This window comes from Schistocerca americana, chromosome 1 (assembly GCF_021461395.2).
Source record: "Schistocerca americana isolate TAMUIC-IGC-003095 chromosome 1, iqSchAmer2.1, whole genome shotgun sequence".
NCBI lineage: Eukaryota > Metazoa > Arthropoda > Insecta > Orthoptera > Acrididae > Schistocerca > Schistocerca americana.
In genome coordinates, this window is record NC_060119.1 from 246,019,861 (window position 1) to 246,032,977 (window position 13,117).

Consider the following 13,117-nt stretch of genomic DNA (forward strand, 5'->3'; position numbering starts at 1 on the left):
TGTATTCTTTCGTGTTTGCTGCTATCTCATTTGAATCCTGTCTGCCTAATAAACTACGAAACTAGAGTGAGACAACAGCAAACGCGTAAGAATATACGTATCGTGTCATGTTTATATTTCTATTATTCTTATGCCTAATAGTGATACAGTCAGAAATGAAGCACGGCAACTGACTAGATTTTTAAATCTAAGATGACTAATTTCTGTCCAGAATTTGATGTGCTAAAAAAGTGGCCGCAAAGATTTTCAAACGGAGAAAAATTTTCGCCTAACTCTTGTTCAGAACATGTTCTATCATACACAGTCTATTATTTGGTTCTTGTTGATCATTATCAAAGAAAGCAGCAGTGTAAGTAACAACAAATAGCAGTCTCTTGCCATTGTTTCGCTAATGAGATGATTCCTCTCCTTTCTTTTTTTTTTAAATTGTAAGCGGCGGTAGCAACCATGCCGCGAGCGGCGACAGGCCGTAAACACGCACTATCAGAATGCGACAAACAATGCATGACACAGTACAGTAATGCATTTTCAGCTTAGAATGACGTAAACATCTATAACAAAGAAAACGGCATTTATCAGATCAAAGCAAAATAAGCAATCGATTCAAACCAGACGAAGCACGTGAAAAAGGAAGGGTACCCGTATAAATACAGACGGAGCGCCTGACGCATAGCAATGGCTACCTGGTAAAGCTTAACTGCTAAGTTTACGACTCTAACCAAACTACTGTAGCTGTATCGTCATTCATTCGATCTAAATTGTGTCTCATATTACAATGGACCAACTTTGTTTCGATTTGAAAGTGTGGCCTAAAACTTTTCTCTCCCCTTGAATTTCGAGTCTCAAATTTCAGGTGAGGCTTACATTCAAGAATTTTTTTTTTTTTTTCCTTTATTTCGAGTCTCATTTCTCAGGTGCGGCTTAGATTCGAGTGTGGCTTAGATTTGAGTAAATACGGTAATGACTCACCGCTATGCTCTGAGGAATCTTTGAACCAAATATGCCTGTGCTCATTAATCAGCAACACCTATTGAGAAAAAGAGGGAAGTTCCTAAGCAGAATTCAACTCCCACATGGGAAAGCACTTTTCAATGCCTTGTAGGTTTTCCATACCAGAAAAGTAGCCTCGCAGATCACAAATGATCACTAACTCCAGACTTATGTAATGACAACCACTTTAAAGAAGACATGCTACCCCCGGTGTTTATCACTGGCTGTCATGGAGACATTAATCTGCTTGTAAGCCAGCCATGTAGACCCTTTCCACATCACATATAGAAGGATTATGGAAAGACTGCCTTGTCAGCTCCAGGCTGAAGAAAGCCACCTCCTCCCAGAACTGGACCCTGTCATAGATATTAACCAGAGGAAGAACATGAAGGGATGGTCAGGGAATGAGATGTTACACAGCTTCCCACTTTTATTGATGGATGTAAATATTTGAAACCAGTAAAATAAAAATATTGGATCCAAAAAATTCAAGTAACATGGGAGAAATGGCTAACTGGTTGGTGTTCACTGAAGTCATATATACAAAACTAAACTCTGTCCAAATAGGCCTTGGGAGGCCCATACTGACTGATCACTGTGTCATTCTCAGCTAATAGGTGTCACTGGATGGGGCGGTGCAAGTGGTCAGCACACTGCAGTCCTGGCTGTTGTCAGTTTTCTTGGCTGGACCCGCTACTTCTCAGTCAAGTAGCTCCTCAGTTGGCCTCAAGAGCTGAGTGGATGCTGCTTGCCAGCAGCACTTGGTAGACCTGAACGGTGTAAAGGGACACCCACCTCCAATATTACTTTTCCTCAACAGAAGTAGTCGATACTAGAACTAATTTTTGAATTGGTTAGTATTGTCTCAGCTGTTTTCTAAAAATTTCCATATGATTTTGTACACAGTGTGCTATATTTTGAGCTAAAACCTATAGAAAGAAATTACTGTATTGTTACAATCGATATGTACTAGCTCTGAATGTACGGTTGAAAGTATGTTTTTTAGAAACATTTGAAATTAAGAAATATTTGTCACACTTAAAATTTCTGTTATTGATTATGCAATCTGGTACTATTCATTATGTTTACTTTTGGATTTATTTATAAAATTATAATATAAATTAATAGATATTCATTTGCCAAGAAAATTTGTAAGCACTATGGAATATTGTTCTTACCGCAGAGTGAAGTAGTGGTGGGTGTGCCTCTGATGTGATCAGATGTGTTTTTGTATTTTGAACAATGTAATTTCAGCTTTGTTGATATGAAAATGCATAAGACAGTGTGATATAGAAAAATGAGAGAGAATAACTTAGCTGCATTGAAGGCATGCAGTGCGGAAGAAATTCTGAACATGACCCCGGAAACACTTCGATCAGTTGTGGAACATCCTGTTTCTAGATTTCAACTTGTTGCAGAAAGTGGTGGACAGCATATTGAACATGTTTTGTGCCAGTCACACAGAAATTAATATTCTGATTTGATTTTGATTGATGCTTTTTAAGCAGTTTTTGGTCTCAGGACAATTAAAAACTGATTTGTCCCGTCCGATGTGATTATGACCTTGCCATTGTGGATGGGCTTACATAACTAACAGTATCACACCTGTACACCCATGCATACTGAGTAGTACAGTTTGTTTAACATCAAACATGCACCTTAGGCATTGTTGCAGGATTCATTTGTTATTTGTAGTCTACCTCTATTAAATTATGATGGTTACAGTGCCATGTATTGCTACTTTTGTAACTATTTATTTTTCTTCTACCATACGTTTCCCACCCCCTTCTCTGATAATATTCCGTTGCAATTTGACGTTATTCTGACCGGCAGTGTTATTTCTACAACAGTTTAAAAGTTTAACATTAATTACAATCACCCTGTACATTGCTGTGGCAGTGCTAAAACAAAAAAACTAAGTGCACATTGATATATATTTGTTTAATGCACCTGGAAAAGAAGGGCAATGCAATTGCTATGTAGTAATGGTTTGTGAGGGAAGAGGGGCCAGAGCCGGTTGCTGTTCACACATACTACACAGCACTGCCTCAAAGAAGGGCACAGGGCAGAGATAAATACTGATTTTTTGCCTCTGTTTTACAGCGCAATCATTTATACACTCTTTACTTACCTGGCCTTTAATTCATGTATTTCTGCTGATGATGGATCATTTGTTGGCATCTTTGTTATGAAATTTTTAATGCCCACACTATTTTATTGCCTATCTCTAAGACTGCCTCTTTTGGTCAGATCCATTCTTCTGTGAAGGATGTTCTCCAAGATTTTGTTTGCAGTGAATTCTTTTTGATAGAATTATTCCTCCGCAAGATCATTCTACACATTACATTACCATTACCGCACTGTTACCACACCATACACAATACGACACTACCCGACATGTAAACAATGTAGGAAAAGCCAGATTGTCACTTATCATAAAGTTTACACATTAAGTTGCATACAGGCACAATTAAGACACTTACACACATGCTTTTGGCCACACCATTCAGTCGCAAAAGCAAGCACACCTCATGTACACATGACCGCCAGCTCCGGTAGCTCAGGCTGGATTCTAGCCTGAACTGCCAGTCATGCAAGTGAGGTGTGCTTGCTTTTGTGAATAAATGGTGTATGTTTCTCTTTTTCTGATAAGGACTGTGGTCAAAAGCTTATGTGTAAGTGTCTTAATTGTGCCTGTCTGCAACTTAATGTGTAATCTTTATGATAAGTGGCCATCTGTCTTTTATTTATTTATGTATTTATTTATTAATTTATTTTATTTATCCATCCATTGACAATAAATATTGTATGGATGCTGTCAAGGGTACATGTAAGCCATTTCAAAGAAATGGGACACAAACAATATATACATAAAAAGTACAAAACAAAATAATTCAATGAAGTTAATAATAATACAATGAAATTAATATAGCCAATATACATCCCTACTTGTTATTTTAAATGCATAGTCTGTTTTTCATAAGGCTTTAGTTTTGTCCTCCCTAAATGGCAAGTCCTTACATACACAACATTGCTTAAGTATATATTTACATCACACAACAGCTGTCCTTTAAGTATGTAAAAGTAATGAATGATTAGGTACAGATGAGTATTTTCCATTTGCCTTTATAAATATCACCAGAAAAAATTTATTGACGTACATAGTCATTTACAGAATAAAAACATTGTTCTACTAGAAATTTTTTAAATTCTGTTTTAAATTTGTCATCTTCTTCTAACTGCCTGATGTTGACTGGCAGTGCGTTGTACAGTTTTGCACCGATATGGCTCACATGCCTTTGTGTATTTGTTCTTTTTGTTCACTGAGTATGGAGTGCTGCACTATTACGGGTATTGTAGTTATGAAAGTCGGCATTTGTCTGAAAATCTGCAATGTGGGTCCTGACATACAATACACATTTGTATATGTATAATGATGGTATAGTAAGTATTCTAAGCTTTTTGAATATGGGTTTGCAGTGTGTCTGTGGTTGACTGTGAGTTATTATTCGGATGGCCCTCTTCTGCAACAAAAAAATATGTTTTAGGTGCCCTATTGTGGAATCCCAAAATATTATTCCGTATGTGGCAAGAGATTGAAAATAGCCAAAATATGCCATTCTGGCACCCTCTGAGGTACAAACATTTGCAATAATTCTGAGGGCAAAACAGGCTGAATTAAGTTTCTGTGCAAGTTTTATTACGTGTTCATTAAAATTTAAGTTTTCATCCACATGAATCCCCAGCAATTTTGTGGATGTCACTCTGTCTAAGGCTTTGTCACCCCACACCAGATCGAGGTTTACATTTTGACGTCTTTTTCCCAAACTGCATATAATTTGTTTTATTTTTGTCAATGTCAACCTGTTTGCATTGAACCAGGAGTGGATGTAATTTAGTAGAAACAAGGGCCCTAGGATGCTGCCTTGTGGTACTCCTATTTCTACATTTTTTGCCTCTGATACTGAATTTATTTGTGGTTGGAGTAAGTTTATGTCAGTCATACAACCTGTGTTCTGTTTTTAGGTATGATTCAAACCATTTTTTTCCTATCCCATGTATACCCAACACTTCCAATTTTTCTAAAAGAATGTCCTGGTTCACAGTGTCAAAAGCTTTGGAGGGGTCTAAATTTACTCCTACTACACTATAATCTTTTTCTAGATTTTCGATTATTTGTTCAGTGTAGCACATTACTGCTGTTTTGGTATTTTTACGTGCTTGGAAGCCATGCTGATTTCTGTTTAGTAAATTATGGTCATTTAGATATTTGTTGATTCGATGCTTGATCAGTTTTTCTAATATTTTTGAAAATGTTGGGAGGAGAGATATTGGGCGATAGTTTTTTACCTTTTACTTGTTGCCGTTTTTAAATAATAGCTTCACTTTTGAAATTTTCAGCCTTTCTGGAAAAGCTCCTTCACTGAATGATAAATTAGCTATGTGTGCAAAGGTCTCTGCATTTTGTGGTGCTGTCCTTGTTATGACTGACACAGGCACCTCATCTATGCCAGCCGACATTTTGGGTTTCAAGCTTTGTATCACTTTCAACACTTCACCCTCATTTGTTGGCTGCTGTTTGTGGATATTCAGGTTTTTCTTCGTTTGTAAATTTTAAGCTTAATGAACTTGTTGCATTTATGAAATAATTGTTAATATAATTTGGCAAATCTTATTTATTAATATTGGCATTTTTTAAGTTTTTGAGGCTAATGTCCTGGTCTTCACAATACCCCATATGACTTTTGATTTGTTTTCAGACTGTCTTATAAAGCTATCATTACTCATGAATTTTGCTTTAGCAATTACTTTTCTACATACCCTCTTGTAATTCCTGACATGTTCTATGAATTGTGGGTCTGTGGATGTTTTCATTTTAGAAAATCATTGTTATTCCTACCTGATCCATTGTTTGACTATGACATGTAACAGTGTTTCAACACCTACTCGAGATAAACATACTATGAATCTGCAAATGGAATACCGGATGTTTCAAAGTGATTCATCTGATTTCACAAGGCTATCTTTTACATGACTAAACTTTGAGTACATCTTATTTATGCATAGGATTTCAAAGTTCTTTGTGCTGCAGTTCATGTACAGTTGTTGAAAGGGGATGCACATAAAGCTTTTGATACACAAACAAAAGCACATTGTGTGATCAGGTGATCTTTAAGGGCTAAGGTGCACTGCAAGATCTATATGCCACTTACACTGTAGGAACTGCAATGGTGTACTTGCAACAATAACCCTGCTAGACAGTTTTAATTTGACTGTAGATGCCAAGACATAAAATGCAAAATACTTTTTGTTGTCGCATTCTGTTTTAGTATCAAGTGTTTATGTGGGGCTCAGTTCAGCCACAAGCTGTAATGACATATGGCTGAGAACTGTAAGCCACACAAACACTTGATTATGGACACATGTGGCCCATGGGCTGCAATTTGACAACCAATAATGTAGACAATATTGTCTTGGGAGATTTGATATATCTTTTTTTTAGAATTTACTACAGCTTCACATGAAAAGTCCCACATGACTTGTGCCATCAGATCATTTATTTACTACCTCTTGTGCACAGTATGGGCAGAACAAGAATATTCAGCAAATTTCACTAACTGCTTGAATAAAACCACTGTTATTGACACCCAGCTCATTGTCAACAGTGTTTGAATTACAGAGGATGGTATATGACAGCTCAGACTCACAGCAAATAGATGGGGCAATATACAGCATACAGCTTGCCAGGGCATTTATGAACGTTGATATTGGTTTCCCAAAGTTGAAATGCTGCAGTAGTGTTTGCTCAAGTGATGCTTCACGACATACATATTCCATGACTAGTACAATGATACTGGTCAGTACATATTGAAGTTAGAATAGTTTGGCTCGAGCCCCACTTGCTGTGCCACTAAAAAATATATTCTTGTTACTCTCAGATTAATTGAGTGGCCTAGACATGTGGCTGGTCTCAGTGTTTGACTGTGTTTTCATCAGAGGGTGCCAGCTCACACCTATTGTAAACTCTTTTTAAGTTGATATAAAATATAACAAAACAATGCAGGCAGGTGTTGGTGAAATTTAAAATATTGAGTCATTTTCTGTACAATGGCCAGTATTATGATCAGACTGACAGCGTTGCAATGAGTAAACCCATTAGCTCCAGCTCTTGCAAACCTCTTTGTGGAGACTTTTGAGGATATCACCTTAGACACTGAGCCATTAAAGTTGTTTGTTTTGATACTTTGAAGACAGTCATTATTTGGCCCCTCAGACATGAGAAACTTGAATTCATGAAACACTTCAACAGCATTAACAGTAACATCCAGTTCAGAATAGAGGCAGAAAAAGACAGTGCATTGCCCCTCTTTGATGTCCTCATCCACCACGAACAAAATAGATGCCTTGGCCTCAGCATCCATAGAAAACCCACCCACACCAACCTGTACCTGCACACTGTGAGCCTTCATCACCTGGCATAGAAGCACACTGAGTTACAGACAATGGTGTACCATGCAAGAATGATAGCTACTGATAACCCACCCCATGAGCTGAGCCACCTATGCAAGGCCTTCAGTAGCAATGGCTGTAACGTTTATCAAATGAAGTTATTTCAAGCAAGAATCAAAATAAGACCACCGATGACCACGCAAAGAAACTTACTTTTTGCAACCATTCTGTGGCTCCACGTTGGGCAAGATAAGCTGACTGCTTGAAAGACAAGATCAAGTTGAACTTCGAGCCTCCACCAAAATATCTGTAAATTAGTGAGATCAGTTAAAGATGCAGCAGGCCTCGGGAGATGTGGGGTCTACAAGATGCCTTGTGAGTGTAGTCAGTCATACATTGCACAAACAATATGCACTATGGGATAATGCAGGACAGGGGAGACAGGCTTTATTACCTACACTATCCAGTGAAGCCTGCTTTAGCTGACCATGCTGTAGAAAACAGTCACTGAGTAAAGTGTTACAAAACACCCATCTTGGCTCAGATTAATGGCTTCTGGGACTCTGTAATTAAAGAAGCCATTGAAATAAAAGTCAACACCACCATCCTAAGTACAGAGAGTAGGCTACAGCTCAGCACAGGATTCAGCAATCGCATCCTGAAGCAGGCACTTTGAACACCAAGTTAACATATGCCCACACATGGCAATGCTGTGATCACCAGTGACATCACAGCTAGCAGTTAGTGTATGTAAGGGGTAAACAAGCAATCCACTGGTGATCATGCAACTTGAAAATGGCCAAAGAGTCCTTGGCTTAAAGGTCATGTCATTTTAATCACTTGATGCAGCTGGAAACCTAAGAACTTTTTATTCTCAAGTGGTAATATTTGTCTTTGTCATATGCAGCCTGCTTTCTCCACATGCAGTTCGACTTGGGCTTTTATACAAAATGAGCCAGCACGAAACTGAGTTGTGGACATTTAAAGAATTCCCTATCATTTAGCGCCTGTTACATTTTACAACCTTCACTGTTTTTTCTGTGTTCTTATTTAATAAGAATGTAGTGGTGGGGGAAAAAACATTAAAAAGTTTGCACCGTGTTGTACATTACAGAAGATTCTGATTTTGCTCATGCTTGCATGATCTTTATTGTTAATACAGGGTTTACATAAGTCCAGGAACACTTTCAATTATTTATTACTCAAGAACCATACATTGTACAGATATCATACATTTGTCATTTTGAAGAGAAACCGTGAAAGCTTTTTCACACGTATACCGCCCCAGCGTAGTTTGGTAATTTGCAGATAGTCAGCGCTAGTCGCAAACATGGAGAGTTCAGGTGCGGAGTGAGCTTTCTGTGTGTTGGAGTCTGACAAAAACTAGTGTGCTACAGCTGTTTAACAGAAGTTTAGAACCATGTATGGTAAGAAGACACTAACAAGGAAGGCCATTTGCCACTAGCACAACAAATTCGTTATGATGGATTGCTTGTGCCCGGCCAAGAGATGTGGCTGTCCCAGTGAGAGTGAAGAGAATATGGAGCATGTGTGAGAGACATTCATAAGGAGTCCAAAGAAGTGTGTCTCGTGCATCCCTTGAACTCAAAATGGCTCCAATGACAGTGTGGAAAGTCCTGCAACAGAAGCCGTCTATGAAACCATTCAAATTGGAGCTAGTGCAGAAGCTCAATGACACTGCCACATCGGTAGATTGGCCATACTACAGAAGGGGACACTGTTTCATGAAATTGCCTCCCCGATCACCAGATCTCACTATGTGTGACACTTTTCTGTGTGGGCATGTTAAAGATCCAGTACCACCTCTACCAGGTGATGTAGCAGAGTTGTGGGAGAGAATACAGGAGCAACTGCAAAAGCTGACGATGCCATGCTGGTACGGGTATGACGAATTTGATTACTGTATTGATGCCTGCCAGGTCACTCATGGTTTGCATAACAAATATCAGAGAGAAAAAAAAAAAAGAAAAAAACTCTCAGAGTTTCTCTTCAAAATGCAATATGTATGACATCTGGACAATAACTAATTCTTGTGCAATAAATAACTGAAAGATTTCCAGGACTTATGTACACCCTGTATAGAAGTGTCTTGCTTCTATCTTTATGATTAGCTTGAGGTTTCTCTTGGTGATATGGTGAGCAATCCTGACAAACTGCTCAGTTTCACTTGCTCATTCACACACTTCACAGCAATGCAAGATCATGTTGGGAATTGTATTTTGTACAGCAATTTTCTGCATTCTGGCACAGTAGCAGCAGTACCACCACATTCATATTCCAGGTATTCTGGTGTTTAGGTGCTTGGTATCTCATTTTGCAGTTGTGTGTGAATATGTTTAGTGCTGCCATGATCATATTGTGTTTCATACCAGTTTTTTCAGATACTAATGCATTACAAGCAATTACCTCCTATAATGCAAGTTTTCGTGTCTCCAATGTAACAGTCAGGTATTTTTTCACGAAATGATTTTGCTAGAAATAACAAAATGAGGATATGTAACACCATTTATCGGTTTAGCAAAGGCATTTGAATGTGTTAATTGTGCAAAATTATTTGGGATCTTGAAATTAATGCAATGTGAATGGTGAAATTGAAGCAAATATTATATATCTTCAAAAATTAAAATGTAAAGACCGAAATAATGTGTAAAAATGAAGATTTAAAATTAGGTATAAAGTAACAGCAGGTTCTTTCACATTACCATATTTGTTTAGCTTTTATAGTGAGGTAGCAATGGAGCATCAACAAAAAATATGGTAAACAAAATCCCCATTCACAGTGTAATCTTTCCAGTTGACACTTTTTAGTGGGAAACATATGCAGAATATATTTGGAAACCACACAGTTGAAGCAAAACCATGATCACTAATGCAAAGATTATAAGAATAACTTACTTCAAAACTGATATAATTAAAGTACAGCATGTAGATAAATTGTAACATTTAGACACAATGAGCACAAAATATAACAATTGAAGCATGGAAAAAATAAAAAAGGAATGAAGATTAGGTTTTAACATCTTATTGATAAGGTCATTATAGCTACAATGATAAAATTATACAAGGCTTCAGGGGCCCAATGGAATCTGTCTGATTCTACACAGAATTTGCAGCTAAGTTGGTCCTATTTTTAACACAATATACCAACAATTCGTGTGGGGAGGGGGTGGGGGGGGGGGGGGTGGCAAACTGTGCCCACTGACTGGAAGACAGCACATCTATAAAACTACAGTCCTATCTCACTGATGTCCATCTATTGGAAAATTCCAGAACATTATGAGCCCAAAAACCTGTCAAACAGAGTGACCTCCTCCATGCTAACCAACACGGATTTTGGAAACATCCATCATGTGAAACCCAATTTGCACTTTTCTCATGAGACACCATGAAGTAAATTGAGTTACACTATTCATTTTTTCAAAATCATGTGGAATAATTAAGTTTACAGGATATGCATACGTGATTAGTGTTAACATTAATGAACATATCTTTCTAGTCCTGATCAAGCAACTACACTTAAAATGTTTTTATTTTATTATTGGCTACCAGTTTTTAAGTAGAAATTTGCTAGCAGTATGGGAGTTGTCCAGGAGAAATGATTAAATTAGATTTAAAAGTTGCTTTGCTATCTGTCAGACATTTTATGTTGTTGGTCAAACAATCAAAAATGTTTTTTTGATGCATATTGAATTCCTTTATGAGTGATTGACAGTTCTAATAATGAGTAATAAAGGTAATTTTGCCCTATAGTGTTGTGATGGATGATTTATGACAAATGTCATTAGTGTATTGTGACTGCACAGTTAAAATGCCAATTCTTTGAAGAGGTACCTACATGACATCCCTGGGTGAACACCATATATTGTTCTTTCTTCTTTCTTTTGTGCAATAAATACTTTCCAAATGATGAGTTCCCCAGGAAATTATACCTTAAGACAATATTGAGTGGAAGTAAGCAGAATAGACAAGGGGTTGATTTGATTGTTTCCAAGATTAGCAATTACATGAAGAGTAAAGGCAGCTGTACTTTATTGTTTGAGAAGTTGAGTACTAAGCTTCTCCCATGCGTTCATTCAAAAATTTGGAGCGTTCTACTGTTTAGTTTTGTTGTGGGGCCCAAAAACAACTACAGTCATATCCACCCAAGTCAGAATTTGGGAACATGACAAAGAAAGGAGTTAAAAATTACTACATGCTAATCGATAGCAGAGAAGATAGCTAAAAACAGGGACAGGGAGAAGGTATACAAAATACACCATAGAGAAATAGAGGTCCTGAACTAAAAATTAAACGGCCTTCACCATATTGGTATGACAGACAAAAAATAAAACTGTCGACAGCCTGCGCATCGTTCGCTAAAATGGCCAGTAATTCAGATGGCAAACACAAACGAGAGCGTAAGTGTTTTTTTTAAAAAAAAAGTGCAATCTGTCAGGAAATGGCAGACCATCAAAGGCTGCATACAATGAGTACAAGGGGGGGGGGGGGGGGGGGGAATCACCACTAAACAAATGGCGACGGCTAAGAAGACAGTGCCCGATAGGCAACCTAGCTATAATGACCTCACAGCAAGATGACAGACGAGGTCATCCAAACCACAGAGAGGCTTAATAATCTAGAGCTTGTTCCCATGAAGGGAGGACCAGTGGTGACACCACCTGCTGAGAGATGGCAACACAGATCGGGGGCAATGTGAGAACTAGTGAGCTGAGGTACAATGACTGCAGCTTTGGCAGCAGCGCCAGCGGCCTTGTCTGCTGTCACACCAATGTGACCAGGAACCCACATAAACATCACAACGGCTTCATCAAGAGTGAGAAAGTGAAAGCTTTCCTGGACCTGCTGCACTAAGGGATGGACAGTGTACAACACGCAAAGGCTCTGAAGGGCACTAAGAGTGTCAGAGCAGATGACAACTGAAAAGCTTGTGTTGCCAGATGTAGTGCATGGCCTGATACAAAGTGAAAAGCTCTGCTGTAAATGCTGAGCAGTGTTCCAGAAGCAGATTCTGAAAAAACATCGGTGCCAATGATGAAGGCACACCTAACACCATGGGCAGCCTATGAGCCACCTGTGCACACCAAGGTACCATCACAAAGTTCCTTGCAAAAGTCATGAAACTGAAGGCGACACAGTGAGACTGGATTAGTGTCCTTAGGAAGTGAATGAAGGCCAAAGTGAACACGGGCCACTGCACGAAGTCAAGGTGCTGAAGGGTTTACACCCACTGGGTAAGTTGCAAGTAGAGTGATGTTAAGCTGCTGGAACAAGAGCTGAGAGCGAAAGCCAGGAGGTAACAGAGGAGGGATGCACCCTAAACTGATGATCAAAGGAGTCATCGAAGGAGGCATAGGATGGGTGGCCAGGCATGGCAAACAAACATATGCATATCTGCTGAGGAGAAAGTCATGGCAGTAGGACAGTGGTAGCTGGCAGCTTCTGCTTATGACAACTGGGCTAGTGTGAAAGGTGACATTGGCCAAAAAGATGCCCTGATGGTGGATAGTATTCACATGGCATAAGAGGGATGAATGTGCAGATGCGTAAATGAAACATCCATAATCTAGTTTCGAATGGACATGGGGCCACTACAAACGGTGGTTCGATCTGCTCCCCATGAAGTACCACCGAGGACACGTAGGACGTTGAGGGACTG